The 25,263-nt window shown below is 40.3% G+C and overlaps 1 protein-coding gene across 3 annotated transcripts in view; it reads left to right on the top strand.

Annotated features, from left to right (window-relative positions):
- Positions 1-25,263, top strand: part of LOC149229489 (uncharacterized) — an 81,149-nt gene that overhangs the window by 22,436 nt on the left and 33,450 nt on the right. The gene's annotated exons all lie outside the window — the stretch shown is intronic.

The following is a 25,263-nucleotide window of genomic DNA, read 5'->3' as shown; positions in this document are numbered from 1 at the left end:
TAGTTGCACCTTTTAACACTCCCTCCTAACTAGGGAGTAATTCCAATTGTCAACATCGAAAATGACATGAGGACTTGCCAAAATGATAGAGGCAAGTCCTCATGTCCAGGTGATAGAAACCCTACCAGGCTTGATCCTTAATTATCAAGTTGTTGAACATCATGCATCCTAGTCATAGGGAATATAGTAGTACTTGACACGTCCGTTGGTAGTACTAATTAACCCTAACCACTTTTTCCAACTCATTGGCCAAATGAGAGGTACTTCCCAAGAGTCCCAGACTGCAAGGGTAGGATGTATGCTGGGGTATCCATAGGGGAAGGTGAATCACTCACCTTGTTCTCATATAATGTACTGCATAGGGGAAGGTGAACCACTCACCTTATGCTCACATGCTGGGGTATGTACTCCACAGGGGAAGGTGAACCACTCACCCTGTGCTCATATAACTCCAAGAAGTACCCCAGTCCCCCAGGAGCTCCCAAAGCTCAATGTTTAACTCAATCGGGACCCTCATGGGAGGGTCTTTCCACGATTCCAAGTCTCTCTCGGTCCTGATGAGTTGGAGCTTTACTGCTCCTTGTTGTACCATATCTCGGATAAAGTGGTACCCAATATCAATATGCTTGGATCGATCGTGGAACATGGGATTCTTTGAAAGGCGAATCTTGCTTTGATTATCACAATAAGTGACCGTGGTATCCAGCACGTTCTTAATTAGCAAACTTAAGAGCTTCCTCAACCAAATGGCTTCACAACAAGCTATCCTAGCTGCAATATATTTAGCCTCAACATTGCTTAGTGCAATAGATTTTTATTTTCGACTCATCCATGAAATTGGAGTGGACCCCAAAGAGAAACAACATCCAAATGTGCTTTTTCTATCCACCACACTGCTAGCCCAGTCAATATTAGTATATCCATGTAATCTCAGATTCCTGGCAATGTACCTAAGTCCATGGTTGATAGTACCATGAAGATATCTCAAAAGTTTCTTTGCAACAACCTAATGTATATGATGAGGCTCAACCAAAAACTAACTCAATGTATTAACATCAAAGCATATGTCCGGTCGTGTGTTCACCAAGAACATTAAAGCTCCCACAAGTTGTCTATATTCAGTAGGATTTGCCAAATCCAGACTAGTAACACTTCCACATAGCTTCTTGAAATTTAGTTCCATCGGTGTAGTCATTGACTTGCATTCCACCATGCCACATCTTTCTAATAGTTTCACAATGTATTTTCCTTGAGAGGAAAATCTCACCTAGCTTTTGTTAGACCTCCAAGCCTAGGAAGTAATGCATTAGTCCTAGGTCCTTCATCTCGAATTTAGAAGTCAACTCCTCTTACATTGATAAATGAGAGGGTCTGCACCAGGCATAAGTGGCATGTCCTTTTCAACCTTAAAGTATAAGTTCAGATCATCATAACTTCTTGTAAATCCAAACTTCATAAGATAGCTATTTATCCTCTCATACCAAGCCCTCGGGACTTGCTTTAATCCATAGAGGGATTTCTTCAACTTGCATACATGTGTCCTATCCTGCTCTTCAAACCCTTGAGGTTATTCCGAGTAGAATTCTTCCTTAAGTCAGCCATGTAAGAATGCAGTCTTGACATCCATTTGATGCAAGCTCCATCCTTGATTTGCAGCAAGAGCAATTATGGATTGTATAGTGGTGTATCGAGCAACTGTTGCAAATATCTCATCATAGTCAACGCCTTCCTTTTGAGAAAGGCCATGAGATACGAACCTTGCCTTATATTTTTTTGCACTTCCATTAGCTCCATGTTTAATCTTGTAGATCCATTTTGAAGTGACCACGTACTTGTCCTTGGGTCAAGCACCACTTCCTAGACATTGTTCTTCACGATTGACTCATATTCCTCAGCCATATCATCTTTCCATCCTTGGTGCTTCACAACTTCTTCGAAAGTGCAAGGTTCAGTTTGAATGATAGTACTCATGGCAGCCAAGTATCCTTGATACCTGGTGGGCTTCTTACTTTCCCGAAATGTTCCTCATCAGGCAACATGATTTTAAGTAGCTTGAAGTGTATCCCGAAGCCATAGTGGTCCTTTCTTTGAGGTAGAGGGACCAAAAGGAGGTGGATCAAGTGGATCCATCGGGCCATCAACATTGGGCATGGGATCATCCATCAGAGGTTCTTCTTGACCCTTAGTAGCATCATCATCCTTCTTGTGATAGAGAGATCTCTTGCTTTTCCCAGGGTAGTGTCTTCATCAAAAGTAACATCTCTACTTACTTCCACATCCCTTTAACCAAGTACATACATTAGACATGCCTTTGAATCTTCACTATATCCAACAAATACACCTTTCTTCCTAGAGGCTTCCAACTTGTTCCTTTTCTCATTTGGTACATGAAAATATACAGGACAACCAAAGATTCTAAAATGAGCAACCTCAAGTTTCTTACCATTGGAGACTTCTTCGTGTGTCTTGAAATCCAAGCTTTGATGAGGGCTCTTATTTTGAATGTACACAACGGTGTTCACAACTTCTCCCCATAAAAACTTTGGTAGACCTTGATCACAAATCATGGTACGGGCAGCTTCCATAATAGTTCGATTCTTTCTCCCGACAATTCCACTTTGTTGTAGATTATATGGAATGGTTGTGTCCCTCTTAATACCTGCCTCTCTGTAAAAGTCATTGAATTCATTAGATTCATACTTGGTTCCATTATCAGTTCTTAATGTCTTGATCTTCTTTCCTGTATGATTCTCCACCAAGTCTTTGAAAGAACAAAACCACCTAAATACTTCATCCTTCTTCTTTAGGAAATAAATCTAAGTTTTGCTGGGGAAGTCATCCATAAATATCACATAGTATAAGTATCCTCCCAATGAAGTCATGGGCAAAGGACCAACCATGTCAGAATGGACCAATTGAAGAATATCAGATGTCTTGCTCTCACTAGAAGGGAATGGTCCCTTTGTATGTTTTCCAGCTGCACAACCTTGACAAACTCCTTCATGATTCATATGAAACTCGAGCATCCTTGCGACCATCTTCCTTACGCCAGGTAAGGCTTTGTAATGTAATTGAGAAAATCTCTAGTGCCATAGCTCGCATTGAATAGAGATGTCATTTGCCAAAGCTCCCAAAGGACTTCCACCAACTTGATAAAGACCATCAACCCTAAACCCAAGAGTAAAAGAATTTTTAAAGTTCTTATTCCATGCATGTACCTTTCCATCAATGAAAGCTACCTTGAAGCCTTTGTCTTTCATCATCGAAATAGACACCAAATTCTTCTTCGAGTCGGGCGAATACAAAACATCTTGAAGATGTATGGTTTGACCATAGTTCAAGTGAAGAGTAACAGTTCCTATCCCTTTCACAGGGTAGGTGGCATTATTTCCAAGAATAATATTTAGATTAGTATTCCTCTCAACTAAATTTGAGAGAACCTCCTTATATCCAGTGAAGTGCCTTGAGGCTCCACTATCAATTAACCAATGGTCCAAGGTGTCCGGAGGAGAGGCAGTAGACAAAGCAGAAATGAGATAATATTCATCTTGTTTTTCAACAACATTATTTTCATCATACCTGGCATTTCTTGTCCTCTTGGGAGGTCGATTATTTCCTTCTCGAGCAGTAGGAACATTCCTTTTTCCTTTATTGTTAGACCCGTTGTTTCTTTGATTGCTATCGTTGTCTCTTGGAGGTTTTTTCTTGTTAGGAAATTCTCTAGCATAGTGTCCAGACTCCAAACTTGTTGTAATTAACGTCTTCCTTTGCCTTTTCCTTTGAATCCCTTCTTAAATCCTTAACCTTGCCTTCTTGAATTAGATGGGCCAACATCATTCCTCTTTTTAGCATGTGCAAAGAAAGTAGTAGGTTCCCTTCCATTAGCTGACTTACTCTCTCCATCATCCTTATTTCCTCTTGAGCGCATCTAGCCAATAGCTCATCAAAACTAGTTATTTGGTCATTGTTGAGAATGGTGGTGACAAATGTTTCCCATGGTTTTGAAAGGCCTCCAAGTGCAATAAGGGTGAGTTCCCTGTTAGCAATAACTTCTCCAATGGATAGCAAATCATTCTTTACTTGATTTGTTCTCATGAAGTATGCTTGTATAGACTCCCCTTTGTCCATTTTGATACCCCTTAACTTTTTCTCGAGGAAGAGGATTTGATTTGCATTGTTGACTTTGAACATCCCTTTTAACTTATCATACATTTCATTTGAAGTTCCTAAATAAGAAATATAAGAGATTAGATGCTTTTGAATGGAGTCAACTAAGATTTTCTTAGCTTTGACCTCACCTTTTCTATACTTCGTTCTAGCAACAACTTGTGCATTTGAATGAGGCTCCACCACTTTCCCTTGCACATAATCCAACACTTCATGTTCCTCCAAGGTCAAATCAAGTGTCATCTTCTAGGCATGATAATATGATTTGTCGTTGAGCTTATCCTCAATCTTGAAATAAGAGGTAGCAGCCATGGAGACTTGTCCACCAATCCTTGTTCAACAACAACAAGTATTACAACAATGGTTGCTTACTTCTTGATTGGGCTTTGTCTTCACCTTAGCTCTGATACCATGTTAATTTTTATGGTATGTTCTATGCTTGCAACAATTACTTCAATCTCTTATTAGCCCAATAGCAATTCCACTTCAGATTCCAATCACAATAGATTTCAATAACAATCACTTAGCATTTACTTTAGATCATAATTGACAGTAGTTGTAGATAGAACATCATCAACAATATGCAAAAGAAGACAAGCCAAGACAATGAACACAAAGATTTAGGCTAATGTCAGGGCAAAACCCCACAAGGGGGAAAACTAACCAATCTTTCTTATTATTTAATATCAAATGTTCAACAAAGTGAGAAGATCCAATTTAGTACAATGATGACAATGTCAAAGTCAAGACTATGACTATCCAAAGAAAGATGACCAAACAATATCCAAAACAAGAAGCCCAATATGATCTGTCAAAGTCTCCAATTCTGAGATCAGTCAACAATAGTGAATATGCCCTAACCAGTCAAGTCAAACTAGGTCAAAGCCTAGTCAAACAACCTCCAAATAAATCGATCAAACAACCAATCAGTGTGGCCTCCCAAGTTGGTTAAAGGAGGGTAAAAAAATTCAAAATTCTGTGTTCAAATGAGAGAGAAACTACTAGCCAACTTGCGATCAAAGTCTGTGGTCTAGCCTGCGGTCAACGTCAGTGAATCTACCCAGAAATCCTTGGAATCTGTGCCAAATGATGCCGCCTTCCCAAACAGAGAATATTCCACAAAAATCATAGTCAAACAATGCCAAAAACATCTTGATCAACGCTGGTCAAAGTCAGCTGCAGAAAGTCAACGTAGAGAAAGATAGAGATGCCAAGAAACCCTTCGCACATTTGTAGAGATGCTACCTCGGGCTATATGAACCAATCAGATTATGAGAGAGGAATGTGTGATGTGTTGATGACAAAATGAGGTGACCTTAGGTTGTATTTATATGGATCAACGTGGGGGTAAAAAGACATGTCTATTAACGAAGTGAGTGTTAAACACACATGGGCAACCACAAATAGGAAAGATAAAACATGACAGTACAACTTTTATTAACAACTGATATACATTTATAGTACATTGTTGTGACCGTTGGGTTTCACATCCCAAGGTCTCTTGGACTCCTTTTGTCCATTCGGCTTCCACACTAACCCATTGAGGATTAGGTGTCCAACATTCCCCCCCTTAATCCGAAGGGTTATGTATGAGTCCAAGAAGAGAGTTGTAATACAAAATGTGCAAAAATGCATGGCAACACTAGGCTGAATGTGCTCTCTGAAATGTTGGTATAAAGGGCGGTGGTTTAAGGATGACCACCAACACTGGAACGCTTAGTGCAGTTCCCGGAACTCTTCCAAAACTGGCAAGAAGCTGAAGTCTTTTGCTAGAGGAAGTGCTCCTATTGTTTTGAAGAGGGAAACCTTCAACCAATAAAGGGAGGTCTCACCCCGCATAAAAGGGAGAACTTCAACCTGAAAAGGGAAGTCTCAACCTGTGATGGTTTAAGGATGACCAACAACTCTGAAATGCTTAATGCAATTCCTGGAACTCTTCCAAAACTGGCAAGAAGCTGGAGTCTTCTGCTAGAGGAAGTGTTCTCAATTTTGTTCCTGGAATTCTTCCAAAACTGGCAAGAAGCTGAAGTCTTCTGCTAGAGGAAGTGTCCCAGATTACCGACTGAAGGCATGTTCACGGGCATCTTTGTCTCTGGCTACAACTCTGAAACTGGTGTGGCAGGTTGTGGCTCAGGTTCGCTTGATGTGACTTTGAAGCTTGTAGATGACCATCATTTCCCCCCTATCAGATACAAGGTGAGATGATGGAGAAAACTCAACTGCAAGACTATTCAATACTCTGGAACAAGTTCTGACATGTGTTTGGAATATCTTCTTGGCTGTTGATGCCCATTGCCAAGAAGCGATCCATCCAAGATGAATCTTTGTTCTTGCAGGATGTTTATTTCTGAAGCATCTGTGTGAAGAATGGGTGGTTTTATGACAATGCTTACATGGATGAAGATCAAAACAGTGATCTTTCAAATGGCCAACTTGGTCACGGTGTTGGCATTTCATGATCTGTTGTTGTTGTTGCTGTGGAAGAGGGGTAGAATCTGGAACAGCTGGCAGTGAGCTGTCATGAATGAATCTAGCACTCTGAAACTGAATGGGCTTTGAGTAGTCTAGAATATGAAAGGACAAGTCCTTGTCATATCCAAGACCAGTTCTGTGCTTGTTGTGGACAAGCTGTTCCCAAGGTCTGATGATGGGCTTGGGAAGTGCAGACTGAACTTCTGCATCTGCATGTGAATTTGCTGCTTCCTTGGGCACTGGATTTGAATCAACTTGCTGCTTATGGGATTTTGTTTCAATGTTCTGAACAGAAACAGGTTCAGAATGATGACTCCATTGCTGCAAATCTTCCTGCTGTAGTTGTGATTCAAGTTGCAGAAACTCTATCTTTTCATGTGCATTTTGTAGACAGGTTTGAATGTCTCTGAGAATTGACTTATCAATCATAATTGTACTATTGACAGTAGAATGTATTAAATTGTTTAGTAATTCCAACACTCCATCGGCCATTTTCCAACAATGAATGCAATCAAATAAAAAAGGTGCTCCACCGCGTTGCAAACTCAACAATTTAATAATACCGTGAACAAAGTTCCACTTAATAAATCATCCAAGGCTAAAGCATATGCCATACCAGGACCCTTATCCAGCGCAATCAACATACACACCAACCATGAGCAGTAATGATTGGTTCTTAATATGACCTCAACGCATATAATAGCTAGAGCCTAACCTAAGTTTAGGCACAGTCTCTAACGAAAAACAGATTAACGCACTCCAAATCAGAAAATATAATCAAACAAAGCATCATCTGCAAATTTCTTCTCTTTCAAAGAAGCAGGAGAATCAATGCAGCTCATAGGTGACAACGCACAGGTCACTGAAGGTTCACTGATTTTGTAGCATACGCTGAGCACAGTCCTTATCGCATATCAGATTTACATTGCATGGTTTCCAACATGTATTATAAAGCATATAACACTATACTATTCTTCAATACCATCACCATACCATTCGTCCTTCAAAAATTGGAGGTACACGGAGACTAGATTTCAACAATATAAATGGTTGAGCGGTGATGCTTCAGAAAGTAGACTTCGCCATAGACAGAGGGATTGAAATTACTCGAGCGCTGATACGATGCCCAGGTAATCTAACATATTCTATTCTCTTCGGCTTTTTTTGATTACAGAAATCTTCCTTTCAGCGTTCTTTTTTAGATCAAGGGCGAAAATACAAAGTAAAACTGGAAATGGCAGTTGTGGAGCAGGCCGAAAACAACTTCGATGCCAACAAATATGAAAAGAACATGTAGAGTTTCCTTGGAGGAGAAGAACTTTATTCTACCTAGGAGGAAGTTAATGAAACGTTTGACTCCATGGGGCTTCAGGAAAACCTCTAAAGAGGATTTTATGCATATGGTTTTGAGAAGCCTTCTGCTATCCAATAGAGAGGAATTGTTCCTTTCTGCCAAGGTCTCTATGTTATTCAGCAAGCGCAATGGGGAATAGGAAAGACCGCAACCTTCTGTTCAAGAATGACTGATTATTTCATTTTCGGTTCCCACACAACTGTCACTAGAACGCTTAAGTGTTTGCAGATTTCCATCACGCCAAAATCACGCTGCAAGTCCCATGCAAGGGAAGCAGGTTTTATTCCCTGCTGTCGACGCCAAACTTTCTCAAATATTACAAGTGACCGTGATATGAGTGTCCCCTTATTGTTGATGGATTGGGTCGTGGGCTAGATTCGACTATACAAATTCGTTGGGACAAACTGCAAACGGTTCAATGGAGCAGAGCGGTGCAATCATTAATGTCAGCAAATTGGCAGAGCTTAAGTGCGCAGGAGCGTTAGGTTTCCTTGGGAAGATAAAATGCCCAAGCCAGAATAGGAATTCTGAGATTTCGTTTTAAATCAAAACGAGTGTTACATATTAAAACGGCATGAGATGCCAGGCCAACGTTTTCAATGAGATGTTAGCCCGGACAACGTTGATATAACGTATGTGGACAGTTGTGGTGTGATGGAGCGGTGGTATGAATGATGAGAGAGGGAGTATTAATGTGTAGGGAAGCAGCATTCGGTGAACCGTGTTCTATGGAGGTGGATACATGTATATGCAGCAAACACATGTATGGTATGGGCAGTGTTTGCAATGGGAGTTGATACTAGCATATTAACTGGAGCTGTGATATCCAACGTAGCCACAGTGAGGAAGGCCGACTGATGTATATACATGGGGGCCGATCTGAGTTGATACTAGCATATTAACCGGAGCTGTGATATCCAGCGTAGCCACAGTGAGGAGGGCCGTCTATCCGCATTCAAATCCGCCAGATTTGACAACACTGACATGTGCAGAGTGCGCTCAATAAAATGGAACGGCTAAAGGAATCTATACTCACCATTAGGCACAGAACTGAACAAGTAAATGTAGAAAACTAAATGTTGACCTTGACTAGACCATAAAACACATGGAAGGCCACATATCATATGGACAGCGTCATATACCAGCGTAGCGTGGAGACAGCGTTATATACCAGTGTAGCATTGTATCGGAGTAGTATGGAGGAGCGTTTATACCATGGGACGGTCCTCGGCTGAGGCAGTACCAATTTGAGCAGTGCCTTTTCCCAACTGCATTACATGAAGCTTCTATGGTGACATCTTATCTTTCTGGCGGAGGTCACTTTAGCAAACAGTCTCGAGAAATAGCAACCATGTCAACCATGAAAATTTCCCAGGATGAAAGCGATTCCTCTAATAGTTATAGTTCTGTGCCGATCTGAGTTGATACTAGTTATAGTTCTGTGCCAATCTGAGTTGATACTAGTTGTAGTTCTGTGCCGATCTGAGTTGATACTAGCATATTAACCGGAGCTGTGATATCCAGCGTAGTCACAGTGAGGAGGGCCGTCTATCCGCATTCAAATCCGCCAGATTTGACAACACTGACATGTGCAGAGTGCGCTCAATAAAATGGAACGGCTAAAGGAATCTATAATCACCATTAGGCACAGAACTGAACAAGTAAATGTAGAAAACTAAATGTTGACCTTGACTAGACCATAAAACACATGGAAGGCCACATATCATACCAGACAACGTCATATACCAGCGTAGCGTGGAGACAACGTTATATACCAACGTAGCATTGTATCGGAGTAGTATGGAGGAGCGTTTATACCATGGGACGGTCCTCGGCTGAGGCAGTACCAATTTGAGCAGTGCCTTTTCCCAACTGCATTACATGAAGCTTCTATGGTGACATCTTATCTTTCTGGCGGAGGTCACTTTAGCAAACAGTCTCGAGAAATAGCAACCACGTCAACCATGAAAATTTCCCAGGATGAAAGCGATTCCTCTAATGGTGTTGATCCAGGCCTTATTTGAGCGCAGAGCTACCACAATGAGCGTTGAGCATTCAGAGAATCAACAAAGGTGTTTTTGTCAGGCCAACACGCAAATGGTCAGATAGATCGCTCTTCAGGGCAGAATCTAAAAGAGAGACGGTTGCTGATAACAATTCCGAGTAGCAGAGGGTATGGTATCAATTCTAATGAGTAGAGGGCAGAAGTGACACACAGAGAAATGACACAAAACCAGAGGCTCAAATTGAAGCAGGGCAGGAGTACGCCCGCTTTGATACCATGTTAAACACACATGGGCAACCACAAATAGGAAAGATAAAACATGACAGTACAACTTTTATTAACAACTGATATACATTTATAGTACATTGTTGTGACCATTGGGTTTCACATCCCAAGGTCTCTTGGACTCCTTTTGTCCGTTCGGCTTCCACACTAACCCATTGAGGATTAGGTGTCCAACAGTGAGCCTACATGAAGAGGGCTGACTTGAGGAGATGAGGTCGACTTGAAGAAAGGGCATTTATAGGTGTCAAAAAGTTCTAATTTGAAAGGTGAAAGAGGATCCCATTGAGGGCAGTTTAATGGAGTGATGAGCCATCAAAGGAGGGGCTTATAGGAAGGGAAATTAGCCCCTAGTTGCACCTTTTAACAAGCCTCTATAAATATGAGGCTTACCGCCCTTATTTTTATAGATTAACAAGTAAAAGCCCTATTACAAGTTTATTTGTGTGTTCAACAAGTGTGAGGTTACAAGCCAACCTCACAATAGCTCAAAAACATAACAAATAATGCCAAAAGAGCCCACACATGTGGGAGAAAAGTCTCGTCCTCTATGACACTATCCTCCAAAGGAGCTCAAAATGCCACAAGTGACAAATAGGCCAATGAGTGCTCCATACTTTGAAAATAGCTCAAAGTCCATGGGCATGCCTCTAAAAGTGCCTCTAAACAATGGCATCATCACCAAAGTGCCCTAGGTCACCCTTTTTAGGGCCATGGGGGTAATATGGCATCAATTTGCTCAAGCGTTGGGGTCCATTAGTGATGTGCAAACTCTCCCCTATCATCTCAAGGATAACCATCATCATGTAGACTTTGTAACAAGCAACACCCATCAAACAATGTCAATGCTAGCTTGGGGGCGTCTTGGGTCCATTTGGGCACATCATCAATGGATCCAATACCAAGCCTCACTGGCTCAATGTTTCAACATATGGGGGTACTTCATAGTGCCAAATCCTATGTGGAACCATCTCATAGCCCAACACTCCACCTTGTGTGAGCAACGTTGAATTAACAAGGTCATATCTCCTCTCTAGAATTTCACTGAAAGGGATGGTAATCATCTCTCAAGAGGTCGTTGTTGCTGTGACAACGCCCCTTTGACAAAACCCTCTCAATGTAAGGCTCCTTTCTTAGTGATCACTCCAAGGGGTCGACTTAGTAGCCTATTTGATTCCTGTAGGCTATAGTTGATAAAAGGGGACACCTAATCCTCTAAGGGTTGGTGTGGAAGCTGAACAGTCAAAGGGAGTACAAGGGACCACTTGGAATATGAAACCAAGGGTCATTCCTATGTATTATAAATATGTATCAGTGTGAATAAGAAAAGTAATCTAATGTTTATGTTTCATATTGCCCCCACCATGTATATGTTTAACATGGTATCAGAGCTGCAGCTGTCTTCCTGCCTTGCATAATTGCTGTGAGCCTAATTTTACATATCTGTTGGTCTGCCATTTTCCAACCCGTTAGAACTGTCCTTCTGTGGTTCTGCCACACTGAATAGTTTTCAGGGTTTCTTTGTATTCTAAAATCTCTTTGTATTCTGAAATCTGCACGTCTTAATTTAGCATTTTTCTATCCACCAACTCTATTGATTCTTTGGGTTAAGCGCTCTCCTCGAATCTGTCAATTTATGACTGTGAGTTGGTGCCTCCATGCAGGATAGAACTAGTGCGTTTGCCAGGAGATGGTTGTGTTGAATGGTATGTTGTTTTCAACTGATTGGTTCATGCTCCCATATATTACGTTGAATGCTGTTGAAAGAATACCTTTCACACTCTTGTTATGTTGTATGCTGGCCCGACCTATACCTTCGTTAACACCTCTCACCTCACGTTGTCCATTGGCTCCATTGAATATTGATGCGTTGGTGGTAACGTATACCCGAGATATAACGTACTGTGGGTCTGGTTATAACGTATATCCGCCAGTTCCATTTGTATTGAAACAAACCGCCTGACTCTTGGTTACCAACCCGCCATACCATATAATGCCTCTGTTATAACGTATACTCTGACATACATATAATGCCTCTATTATATCGTAACTCCTCCTCACAGTTAATACTCCCGCCTCCCTTATATAACACTCTCGCCTCTAGTCAATATACATTTTAAAATTTGCTGCTTGGAGACATTGAACCTCCCTCCATTACGTTGAGCGCATTGATATCAACTCCTCTTTTTCTCATATTACACGCCCAACTGTATATCGACTCATGAACGTAGCCTGACTCCCGTTCTGTTATTTTTGCGTCCATCCACCTTATGGCACCTCCACCTTCCTTACCACTCTCACGCTGTCCTCGGTATCGTGATTCTTCCAGTTCCTGTGCAAGGCCTCTCATTGGCGTCGATGTATTAACTGTGATGAGATGGACAGGGGATGTCGTCAACAAGGATGATGCAACGATCAGTAACAAAGAAAAGAGGAGCATCGTCAGTCAAAATTAATTGCTTCAAAAATGGAATAATGCCAATGACTATTGTAATGACTGAAGCTATTATTGGTGGTTGAAGTAGTTGCTTTATTTTCAAGCGTTCCAAAAGCAAAGATGCTTGAGCAATGACCTTCATTGCCCTCGAGCGCCAATCCAGTGCTTTTAGCTTATTGTCAACAACTCCTTCCTCGGCTGCAAGCAAGGGTACTCATGTAGAGTCAGTGGTGTCTATATCAATTTTATTTTTGCCAGCTTCAGATTCAAGACTTCCCTTCACGTTGCTTGCTGGAGGAGGTGCAAGCATATGGAATACATAGGTGTACGTAATTCATTCCTGCTGCAAAATTCGTCAAGAAAGATGCCTGTTGAGCTTTTATAGCCTCTAGACCCTGTTTGTTTGACAATCCATATATTTTGTGTAAGACTTCTATACACAGATTCATCCTTTGATTCATAATCTAGTTCTGCTGGTAAATTTGTTCTGCACTGAAAAGTTTTTAGATTTCTTGCTGTAGCGTTGGTCAAGGAATATAAAATATTTGGAACGATATATATTAAATTGAAAGTTGAGAATTCAAACTCACGTTGATTCAACTTCATTTGAGTCAAATGCCCTTCCAATTGAAATTTATATTTGCATTGAATCAAGTGTAATCTTCGGCGTTGAATGGAGTATGTTGGTGAAAGTTGAAACAATGCATTGAATCCCTCCGATGACGAGTTGGATTTGCTTGTGCGCTGATTGGAAAATGATCTCTACATAGTATCACAAACTCATACAAAAAATCGTTGGGTCAAGAGACTTGCTATATGAGTCGTGACTTGGGTGCTTGTCTGCCAAAAAAATGTGCTACAGGGTCTACTACCACAAAAGCCAGTACAGGTTGTGCAGCGTGATCACATGAGATAGGATGAGTGAGTAAGAGGGTTATCACAAAATAGAATCGAGTTGTTGTGGGTCTATTGTGTTAGAACTAGAGCATGGCATAGTGGAACAAGCTGAACATGTGTATGGCATCGCGCAAGAGTGTTGAATTGAGAGGTGAACAGGTTGAACCCAAGATTCACCATGGGTTGCAAGTCGACTTGGTTCGAATAGTGTAGCCAGATTTACAGTGCCAAGCTGATGCCTTTTAGGATGATGCCCATTATCTTGTTGCTCATGACTTAGATGGACATGTGCATGCTTAACCGACCTACAAGCAAACTCATTTCAATACAAGAGCATAGGTAAGCGGTTTATGAGCGTTGAGGGCTTGGTGCACTCCAGGATCAATGGATATAAAAAAAGTTGGTATTGTGGCATTCAATGCCATTGATTATAAAAAGCTGGTATTGTGTTCATGTTATGCTTTGAATATTTTATGAAGAATGTTTGTGCAAGAAGAATCAAGACATGATTATTTTGTCTTTTAGCTAGAAGAGTTTAGGTTTCAAAAGTTACTCTCGACCTTCTCTAGGTGCTTTGAGATTTGCACATATTTCAATCATTGTGGCCTCTTTGTCTAGGTCCTATTAAGATACCAAACATTGTCAATGCTGCTGACCTTAAATGGTGGAGATTGTTAATGTGTTGACCTTAAGTGGTCGAGTTTTTAAGTGGTGGATATTTTGAGTGGTTTACAAATTTGTGTCAGGCTTTTATGCTCCTTAGCCGTTTTCGTTGAGGATTTTTATGTTATTCTCTACTTCACCCTTGAGGTCTTTAAATGGTAAAGTATTAGACTTACTAAAAAATTTGATAAAGTCTACTACTGATGACATAGTTAAAATTAGCAAAGCCTCTCTTTCAAAGATTCAGATTTGTCTGCAAAATACACAAGACAAAGTTGAATTTTTGCAGCTTGAATCACAACTACAACAAGAAGAGCTTCAACATCGTAAGCATCATTCTGTTAAGAACATTGAGATAAACTCCCATCAGCAAAAAGTCAATATTGTTGAAGTTCATTTAGATTTAGTACCCAATGAAGCAACAGTTGTACATGCAGATGCAAAAATTCAGTCTGCACTTCCCAAGTCAGTCATCAGACCTTGGGAAGAGCTTGTCCACAACAAGCACAAAATTGGTCTTGGATATGACAAGGACGTGTCCGTTCATATTCCAAATTACTTAAAGCCTATCTAGTTTCAGAGTGCTGGATTCCTTCATGACAGTTCACCTTCAGCTGTTCCAGATTTTGCTCCTCTTCCACAGCAACAACAACAGATTTTGAAATGCCAACACTATGTCTGAGTTGGCCATATGAAAGATCACTGTTTTGATCTTCATCCATGTAAGCACTGTCATAAAACCAATCATTCTTCAAATAGATGCTTAAAAAACAAGCCTCCTGCAAGAACAAAAAATCATCTTGGATAGATCGCTTCTTGGCAATGGGCATCAACCAAGAAGATATTTCAGTCATATGTTAGAACTTGTTCTAGAGTATTGAACAGTCTTGCAGTCGAGTTTTCTCCATCATCTCACCTTGTATCTGACAGGGGGGAAGTGATGGTCATCTACAAGCTTCAAAGCCACATCAAGAGAGCTTGAGCCACAACCTGCCATACCAGATTTAGAGTTGTAGCCAGAAACAAAGATGCCCCTGAGCATGCCTTCAGTTGGTGATGCCTCTTCAAAGAATTGGGGACACTTCCTCTAGCAGAAGACTTCAGCTTCTTCCAGTTTTGGAAGAGTTCCAGGAATTGCATTAAGCATTCCAGAGTTGTTGGTCATCCTTAAACCATCACAGGTTGAGACCTCCCTTTTCAGGTTGAGGTTATCCCTTTTATGCGGGGTGAGACCTCCCTTTCATGGTTGAAGGTTTCCCTCTTCAAAACATCAGGAGCACTTCCTCTAGCAGAAGACCTTAGCTTCATGCCAGATTTGGAAGAGTTCCGGGAATTGCACTAAGCATTCGAGTGTTGGTGGTCATCCTTAAACCACCTCCCTTATACCAACATTTCAGAGAGCACATTCAGCCTAGTGCTGCCATGCATTTTTGCACATTTTGTATTACAACTCTCTTCTTGGACTCATACATACCCCTTCGGATTAAGGGGGGAATGTTGGACACCTAATCCTCTAAGGGTTGGTGTGGAAGCTGAACAACTAAAGGGAGTCCAAGAGACCACTTGGAATATGAATCTAAGGGTCACACCATGTACTATAAATGTATATCATCGTCAATAATAGACGCACTCTCATGCTTATCATTCATACTCTGTCACCGCCATGTATGTGTTTAACATATATCAATTGGGGGAAAAAGCAACATGTGAAGGTGACATCGACTTAATAAAAAAGGTAAAAGGAAATAAAAGAGAGACCCATGGTGTATTTTGATGACCCATGGTATAGGTGCATGGTATTTTGACGATAAAAGAGAGATTGGAGCTCACTCTTTCGACATGCTTGATTATCTTATTGTTCTTTGGAAAGCTGTTGGCTTCAAACACTTGGACAAAACCCTAAGTGCATTCTAGTTTCAGTTGTGAAATATTCAAACCTAGCCAGTGAGTTTGAGAGATCATTATAATTTCTCACAATGGGCGTATATGAGATTCGATTTGGGTTGGTTTCAATGGTGAAACAAATCCACCCTAGCTGATCAAGAGTAAAGATCACCCAGATCTTTCACAAGTACTTATTGTTTAAGATTCGTCTCATTTTTAGAATGTGGAATTATTTGAGGAGGGTGTAGTAGTAGAGTGTGGAGGCTGCATTGTCATTTATAGGGCGCATTATCAACATTTAGAGGGGTTCAAATCTTGTCGCTCATTCCCAACACTATTTCTCTCATCAAAGCGAGGCACTTTTTTGCTGGTTCTTGGCATAAAAAGGAGGATTGATCTACTATAACTAGTCTATCCAACATGATCTCTTTCAACAATTAGGAGAGGGGATATTCCAACATTGTTATCATTCTCTTTCTTCTATCAAAACGTGCCACAGTCAAGGCTGTTCATGTGATTCCCAAAATTGATTCTTGTTCCTACAAAGGCTGCCCCAAAGTGTAATAAAATGGCAGATTAATAAAATAGATCAAGATATATTTGTTGAGGTAATAACTGTGCTGATCTTGCTTGTGGTACATTTGTTGTGCTAGAAATATTTCCTATTTAATTACATGCAAAATGTTTGTCAAAATGTCTACAAGATAAAGACTTCTTATTTAGGGTTTGAAGAAGGTTTACGTGCAAAGTGTTTCATAAAATGTTTGAAATATAAAAATCAATTTTTTTCCAAGTTTGATCAAGATAATTTGACAGTTTTTAAGAGAAGGTTTCTAGCCCTGTTTGCAAAGAGGGAGAGAGTAGTCGACCCAATAGTCATAAGAAAAGCTATAATGTTTGCAACCATAGCTTTGGCTACGAAAAATCCATGGAAGAAAGCTTGATGTCTAGGAAGAGTTGAATACAAGATCGATGGGGGGCTTGAGAGATCCAAGGACAATTGTTGTAGAATCCCACTTAGGAGGTACTGTGAGGGTTACGATGTCTCAGTCGTCCGTATTGAATGAGGCAATGCTAATAAGACTTGGACAGGTGATAAAGCCTTAGGGAGCTTTAGGCAGCTGCGATCTTACATGATTATTTCCCAATCTGACAAGAATGTGCCATCAAGGCAGTCAATGCTGCTTCAAAGTAAAAAAAAGATGGATTTTACTTAAGTGGGTTCTCAAGATTTACACTTGAAGGTCTTTTCTCTACACTGACTTCTTCTCTGAAAATGCACATCGAGCATCTAAGTATCATTTGGATGAGGATGAAGAATGCCAATCCGAATGGCCAATGACCACCCACCTGAAGGATGGAGATGAATAGTGAGGAAAGATAAAAAGTGGTAAGTATGGATTACCTTGGATATGCTACTTAAATTAGTGCCTCCCCAATGGTACCCTTCATAAAACCCTAATGCCTCAGAGGAGGTCCCACTGGACTAGAGCCAAAGGCTAACCTCCTAGGTGGAGTGAGGGAACAAGAATACATTCAATATTAATCAATTATCCAGTTTCACCCTTTATACATATTATCATGCCCATAACATTAAGTGGAAGCACATGATTGCAAAAATGGTTAAAGTACATGTCTATGGATGACCCGCTCTCCTTTGAGAAGGAATGCTGGATGGGAGAGAAGTCTGATCTGAGCAGGAAGTGGTGGATCCTGGCATCATGTTATGTGTTGATCATATAGGCTAGTTGGCTGGGGGAAAAATTCTCCTAGAGGTTTTTGGTGGGTAACAGTTCCCATGACTTGTTGAATCCATTTAGTGCCACATTTACTAATATTGTGTCCTCCACATTTCTCTCCAATGGCTACAAGTTGATCTCGTATATTGGTGATCTTCATGAGGTAGCTAGTAATATTGTTTGATCTTTGACATTTGGATGGATCTTAACTTGTTCTTTAGGATCATCTTCCGTTCACATTATTGATCTAGGATAAATCCACTGGAGCCTTGAACATTCCCTTAGCTGTCTTCTTGTCCACGAAGTGAGGGATAAAGTGATATTTCACGACATCCATAATAATTCACTGAGATTTAATGTCTTTCCTTTTCATGGGCCACCAACTACATTGCATCTCTTTGTGGATGAATCTCTTATCAACAATCTCCCAAATGTCATTCTTTTTCAACAACAAGGTAATTGTTGCCTTCCAGGGTAGGAAGTTTGAAACCCCATCCAACCTGTCTTCAAAGCTGAGATTTGTTGCTTCCATTTGTAGATTTTCAACAAAATAAATTGCCGTTTGCTAATTCCTTCCAACACACAAGAATTTATTGCTGGTTATTTGCTTTGCAAACTAGGAAATCAACCTCCTCTTTAGAGATGGTTTGATACCTTGTTAATTTTCTAACCCCAGTGATTTGGCAAATTATTAGCTAGTAATTTGTTTGCTGATTTTTAATTTAATTTTCAGCTTATTGAATAAAATGTCTACTAGGATTTTAATTGGTAAAAAAAGTATTTCAATGAAAGCAAATTAATTCAATCTCCATAAATATGCACACATAATTTTCTGCCCTTCAAATCCATTGTTCATTCAAATAATTTCACAACATACAGGGCCCCTGTATTGCGAAAATATAAGCTTCACAATTACAAAATTTTTTACTGGGCACGCTCAGTTTTCCTGAAAGAACCTTGAGCTGCCAATCTACCTTTTGCAATCTATTGTACGACCTTTTGTGCGATTATTTGTTGTGCGTCTGTGTGATCTTTGATTTTTGGCCATTGGGTTTCCTCCCCTTTGATGTTATGTGCTTGCACTCCCTTCCCTTGGACTTGATCTCTAGATGAAAGTCCTTATAGACCTTTGATGAGATCTCCTCTAGTATTCATTGTGTCCTGTGCTCACTAATGTGTCTTCTCCCTTAGCCTATTCTTGCTTTTATAAGATTGAATTATTGACTAAATCCACAATCCTAATTTCTAAAGTGATAAATGGTTGAGATTAGATCTCAACGTCACTTGAGATCAATGGTTGAGATTAATCTAATTCACTATTGCAAAACCTTTGTATTTCATTAGATTATACTCACTTTTCTCATAAAAAGAAATTACTTTAATAATTAAAGTAATTGTTAAGGTTAAAGGGTAATTAGACGACTTCCATACATTTGGACACTTGACCTATGTAGAAGTACCTGTTTGAGCTATAGACATCAACATTGTTAAATTTTGAAATACCAACCAAATTTATTTTCTCACAACAATTAATTTTATTCCCAACAATATATTTATTTAACCAAATAAATATTGAATTATTGAAAAATAAAATTACTGGCATTTTTAACTTCTAGAAATGAATATATGTAGCATAATTTAAATCAAAGAGATCAATCACACATTGCAAAAACAATTCACCCACAACAATTCCCCATCATCTATTAATCTGGAAAATCTAGGTTTTCGACCCACAAAGATACAAGGAAAAGTACAATAACTGGAACTTGTAACTCGACCCCCACAGGATGGATTTGGCCCAAGGAATTCGACCACATAAAAATCGACCTCTAGAAGAAATCGACCTGGAGAAATTTGGCCCAATCAATCAACTGGAAAATCAACATGCGCCCTCCTTGTGTGCTATCACTGTGCCTCATGAAAAACTCGCCCCCCAACAATTCGACTTTCTCCAAATCAAATCGACCTTCCTCCAGCAACTTGACATTGCATCTTCCTCAATTTGGTCTCTTGGATTCGCCCTCAATACTCTCATAGTTCTCCTTCTCTGCGACCTAGTCCACTGTGCCACTCACACTAGAGAAAATCACTCTCTCTGTGATGACTCTCTCTGTTGAGTTCTTGCGTGTCTTCACCTCTTCGTTAGGCTTCCTTTATAATCTTCATTAAGGTGAAATCCCTCACCCTAATCTCATTTCTAGAACATTTTGGAGATAAACTCTTGAGAGTATTTCTACGTCAATTAAATAATTAAATTATTTATCCTTAGAAAATGACTTAATAGTCCACAATAACTACTTGACTTTAATTATTGTACTTTTCCCAAGTTAGATGTCGGAAAAAAGGCATAAATCACTTAATCCACCAAACAAGCACCTAGAGAGGCTTAGTGAGAACATCTGCCACATGCTCCTCTATAGAAATGTACTGCAATATCACAACACCTCTCTAGACTCTGTCTTTGATGAAGTGATATTTGATCTCGATGTTCTTGAACTGATCATGAAGCCTGGGATTCTTAGAGATTCTAATGAAACTCTGATTATCATAGTGAATCACCATTGGCCCCATCTGCAGATCAAATAGCTTGCCAGCATCTTGTGAAGCCACACTGCCTCATAGCTCGCCATACTCGCTGCGATGTACTCTGCCTCTGTGGAACTAAGTGCCACTGGCTGTTGCTTCCTGCTGTACCATGAGATCATTGTTGATCCCAAAGCTGAAACAATATCCAAATGTGGATTTTCTATCCTTTACACTCCCTGCCCAATTAGAATTTGTGTACCCCTGCAGTTGCACTCCACCTCTGACATATCTTAGTCCAAAGTCTATTGTACCTCGCAAGTACCTCAACACATGCTTTGTTGCCACCCAATGAACCTGTCTCGGCTCCACCATGAATTGGCTGGTTGTGTTCACAACAAAACATATATCTGGCCTAGTGTTGGGTAGATACATCAAGGAACCTATTAGCTGCATGTACAGTGTGGGATCTGCCAACTTGCCTTTAGAAGCACTTAGCTTCTTCAAGTTAGTGATTATTAGTGTAGACATAGGCCTACAATCCTCCATCTTGAACCTCCTCAAGATCTTAAGTGCATACTTGCCCCGTTTAAGGAAAATCTTTCCTGGTTGCTGCCACACCTCCAATCCCCAAAAAAAGTGCATCAAGCCGATGTCCTTCATCTGGAACTTCGAAGCAAGATCCTCCTTGCTCATCACTATGAGGTTCTCCGATCCTGTCAAGAAGAGATTGTCCACATAAAGTACCAAGATGAGCGACTCGCCCTCAACAAGTAAATAATACAATTTGGGATCCACCTCACTCTTGGTGAAACCCAAACCAAGAAGATATCCATCGACCCTGACGTACCATGCGCATGGAACTTGCTTCAGCCTATAAAGGGCCTTCTTCAACTTGCATACATGAGACTATTTTCCTTGCACCTCATACCATGCGCATGGAGCTTGCTTCAGCCTATAAAGGGCCTTCTTCAACTTGCATACATGAGACTATTTCCCTTGCACCTCAAAGCCTTGAGGCTGCTCAATATACACCTCCTCCTCAATCATTCAGTTGAGGAAAGTAGTCTTCACATCCATTTGATGTATCCTCCATCCCATCGCTGAAGTAATGGACATAATTGCTCTAATGGATGCATATCTGGTGACAGGTGTGAATGTCTTCTCGTAATCCATTCCTTCCTTTCGAGAGAATCTTCTCGCCACAAACCTCGCTTTGCACTTCTTAACATTGCCATAAAATGCATGTTTGATCTTATAGATTAATCGAGAAGTGATCACAAACATTCCTCCAGTTTCAGCACTATGTCCCATGCATCATTGCTCATGATGGAGCTATACACCTCCACCATGGCATCCCTCTAGACCTGCTCATCTATAGGCTCCTCAAAAGTGGAGGGCTCAAACTTGCTGATGCTTTTTGATAATGCCAAATAACTTGAAAATCTTGTCGGTGGTCTGCTTTGCTTGAACGTGTTGCTAGGAGCCTCCACATGCTCCTTAGCATCTCTCAAGGTCTGCTCGACCCATCTTAGCCTCCTCCCAGTAGAGCTCGAAAGAATATCCAACTCCTCCAAATCTGCTGACTGTGTCCTCGCTGCTGGTCCTTGTTCAACCTCAAGGGCTTCTCGCTCCCAATCCTCTACCATTGCTAGCTCTTTCTCATGAGATCTCCTAAGGACCTTTCCCTCATCAAATCTGACATCTCGACTTATGATCACCTTCCTTTGTCCTGGAATGTAGCCTTAGTAGGCCTTTGAGACCTCACTGTAGCCCACAAATATGCCCCTTTTTGACAAGGGCTCTAGCTTAGTCCTCTTCTCCATGGGAATGTGAACATAAACTAGACTACCAAAGATGCACAAATGGCTCACATCTGGTTTTACTCCTGTAAACAACTCCTGAAGAGTCACGTCTGCCAATATCCTGTGAGGACTCCTATTCTGCACATACACAATTGTATTGCAGGTCTTTGCCCACAAAAACAATAGGCAATTCTTGATCATAAATCGTTGCCCTCACTACCTCCATTATGGTTCTGTTCTTCATCTCGACAACCCCATTCTGTTGAGGGTTGTAAGGTATAATGAGCTCCTTCTTAATCCCTGATTCCTTGCAAAAATCCTGGAACTCATTGGAGGTATACTTGTCCCCATTATCAGATCTCAAGACCTTAATCTTCTTCCCAGTCTGATTCTCCAGAGGAGCTTTGAACTCCTGAAACTGATCAAAGACCTCATCTTTGGTCTTCAGGAAGTAGATCCAAGTTTCCTGGAAAAATCATCTATGAACTTTGCAAAATAAAATGACCCTGTGATTAATGTCATAGACATAGGACCACAAATATATGAGTGCACCAAGTCTAGTACTCCCTTAGACTTGGTCTCACTGTGAGGATACACAACCTTGGCTTACTTCCCAAGTGCACACCCTTTATACACTCCATCTTGCTCCACCTTGATCTCTAGAAAACTAGGAACCATCCTTTGCAACATAGGGAGAGCTCTGTAGTGTAGGTGTCCCATCCTTCTATGCCATATCTCGCTCTAGCTTTCACTCTCATGTATGAGAGCCTTCATCGGTTGTCCTCTCAACAGATAGAAATCCCTTTCCATTCCCCTAATTACTTGCTTCTTGCTTGGATGAGTTCCTTTCGACCCAACAACCACTTCACCTCTAGTAAAGTTGAATTCTAGTCCTTTGTCTTCTATGGCTGAAAATGGAAGGATATTTTTCTCCAAACCCAGTACGTCAACACTTCGTTCACCTCCATCATACCACTTGAGTCCATCTGAAACTCAATACTGTAGTGACTTCTACTGCATACTTGGCCTTATCACCAAGCTCCAAATGTACATCCTTAGGCCTCCTGGTCATGTTGGTGAATATGTCTCGAGATCTTGTCATGTGATGGGATGCTCCAGTGTCCACAAACTAGATTCCTCTCGTGATGGTTCCAGAAATGCAAGACACAAAGGCAATTTTTTTCTCAAACATTTTAGCCATCTCTTCCATTTGTGCAGTGGTTGCCGTAGCTGTCTTTCCCTTACCCTTCTTCTTGTTAGGACACTAACTGGCGAAATGCACGAACTTGTGACAAGCAAAGCACTTGACTTTGCTCACATCCTTATCCTTTTTGTTTTGTGAAGATCCTCCTCCACTATGGTTTTGCTTGGCCTTTGCTTTGCCCTTTTTTGTCTGTGCAACAAGAGCAAGCTCATCTTTCTTCTTTGTACCCTTTCACTGTCCTCCGGTCAATGAGTTCTCCCATCTCTTTCTGGATGAAGTCATCCCACAATTGGCTCTAATTACGAATTTGTTGCCTAGCAAGGATCTCATCCACAAAAGTGCTCCATCGCTTAACAAAACCCTTCAGAGCAACTTTTACTAGCTCCAAATCACTCACAGTTTCCCCAAAAACTGCAAGTTCATAATAAGCTTGTTGGATCCTCGCGAGTTAAGATGTCACAATCTCAGATCTGCTTGTTCTGTTGTTGTTTAATTTCTCTTGCAAGACCATTTTCCTATTTTCATTTGAACTCTGATAAAGGTTGGTTAGAGCTACCCACATTTGACATCTGGTGTCCTTCCCTTATAAGTGAGGAATAATGTGATCCCTCACACCATTTAAAATTATACACCTTACTTTCATATCTGTAAAATTATGCTCCATTGCAAGGTTTGGATATGAAGGAACTCGAATATCTTAGTTTACGAGATCCCACAGATCATTTATCTTCAGAATCATGGTAATTATCTCCTTCTAGGGACTAAAATTTGCAGCACCATGCAACTTGTTGTCATATCATAGATTTCCCAAAGATGCCATCTTCACAAATCGACATCGACCACAAAACCCAACTATAAACTTTTAAGAAAATAATTCTTCTGTCGTAAAAAGGAAACTTGTTGCTGCAAACCCTCGTGATCTCAGATCTCTCTCTTAGATTCCTTAGATAGCTCTGATACCATGTTAAATTTCGAAATAAAACCAGATTTATTTTCTCACAACAATTAATTTTATTCCCAACAATTTATTTATTTAGCCAAATAAATACTTAATTACTGAAAAATAAAATCACTTGTATTTTTAACTTCTAGAAATGAATATATGCAACAAAATTTAAACCAGAGAGATCAATCACACATTGCAAAAATATTCACCCACAACAATTCTCCGTCATCTATTAATCTAGAAAACCTCGGTATTTTTAACTTCTAGAAATGAATATATGCAATAAAATTTAAACCAGAGAGATCAATCACACATTGCAAAAATATTCACCCACAACAATTCTCCATCATTTATTAATTTGGAAATCTAGGTATTTTTAACTTCTAGAAATGGGTATATGCAGTAGAATTTAACCCGGAGAGATCAATCACACATTGCAAAAATATTCACCCACAACAGTTCTCCGTCATCTACTAATCTGGAAAACCTTGGTATTTTTAACTTCTAGAAATGAATATATGCAATAGAATTTAAACCAGAGAGATCAATCACGCATTGCAAAAATATTCACCCACAATAATTCTCTGTCTTCTATTAATTTGGAAACTCTGTGTTTTCGACCCACAAAGATACAAGGAAAAATAAAATGACTGGAACTTGTAAGTTGGCCCCCAGAGGATGAATTCGACCCAAGGAATTTGGTCACCTGGAAATCGGCCCTTGCAAGAAATTGGCTTGCAGAGATTTCGCTCAATCAATTAGCTAGCAAATCAAATTGCGCCCTCTCTGTGCGCTATCACTGTGCCTCAGGAAAAACTTGCCCCCCTAGCAATTTGACTTTCTCCAAATCAAATCGACCTTCCTCCAACAACTCGACCTTGCAAT

Source organism: Pinus tabuliformis, chromosome J (genome assembly GCF_031772625.1).
Source record: "Pinus tabuliformis cultivar Carrire ecotype Pingquan chromosome J, CPIR1, whole genome shotgun sequence".
NCBI lineage: Eukaryota > Viridiplantae > Streptophyta > Pinopsida > Pinales > Pinaceae > Pinus > Pinus tabuliformis.
The sequence above is the reverse complement of the archived record's forward strand: the minus strand, read 5'-3'. Positions and strand labels throughout refer to the sequence as shown.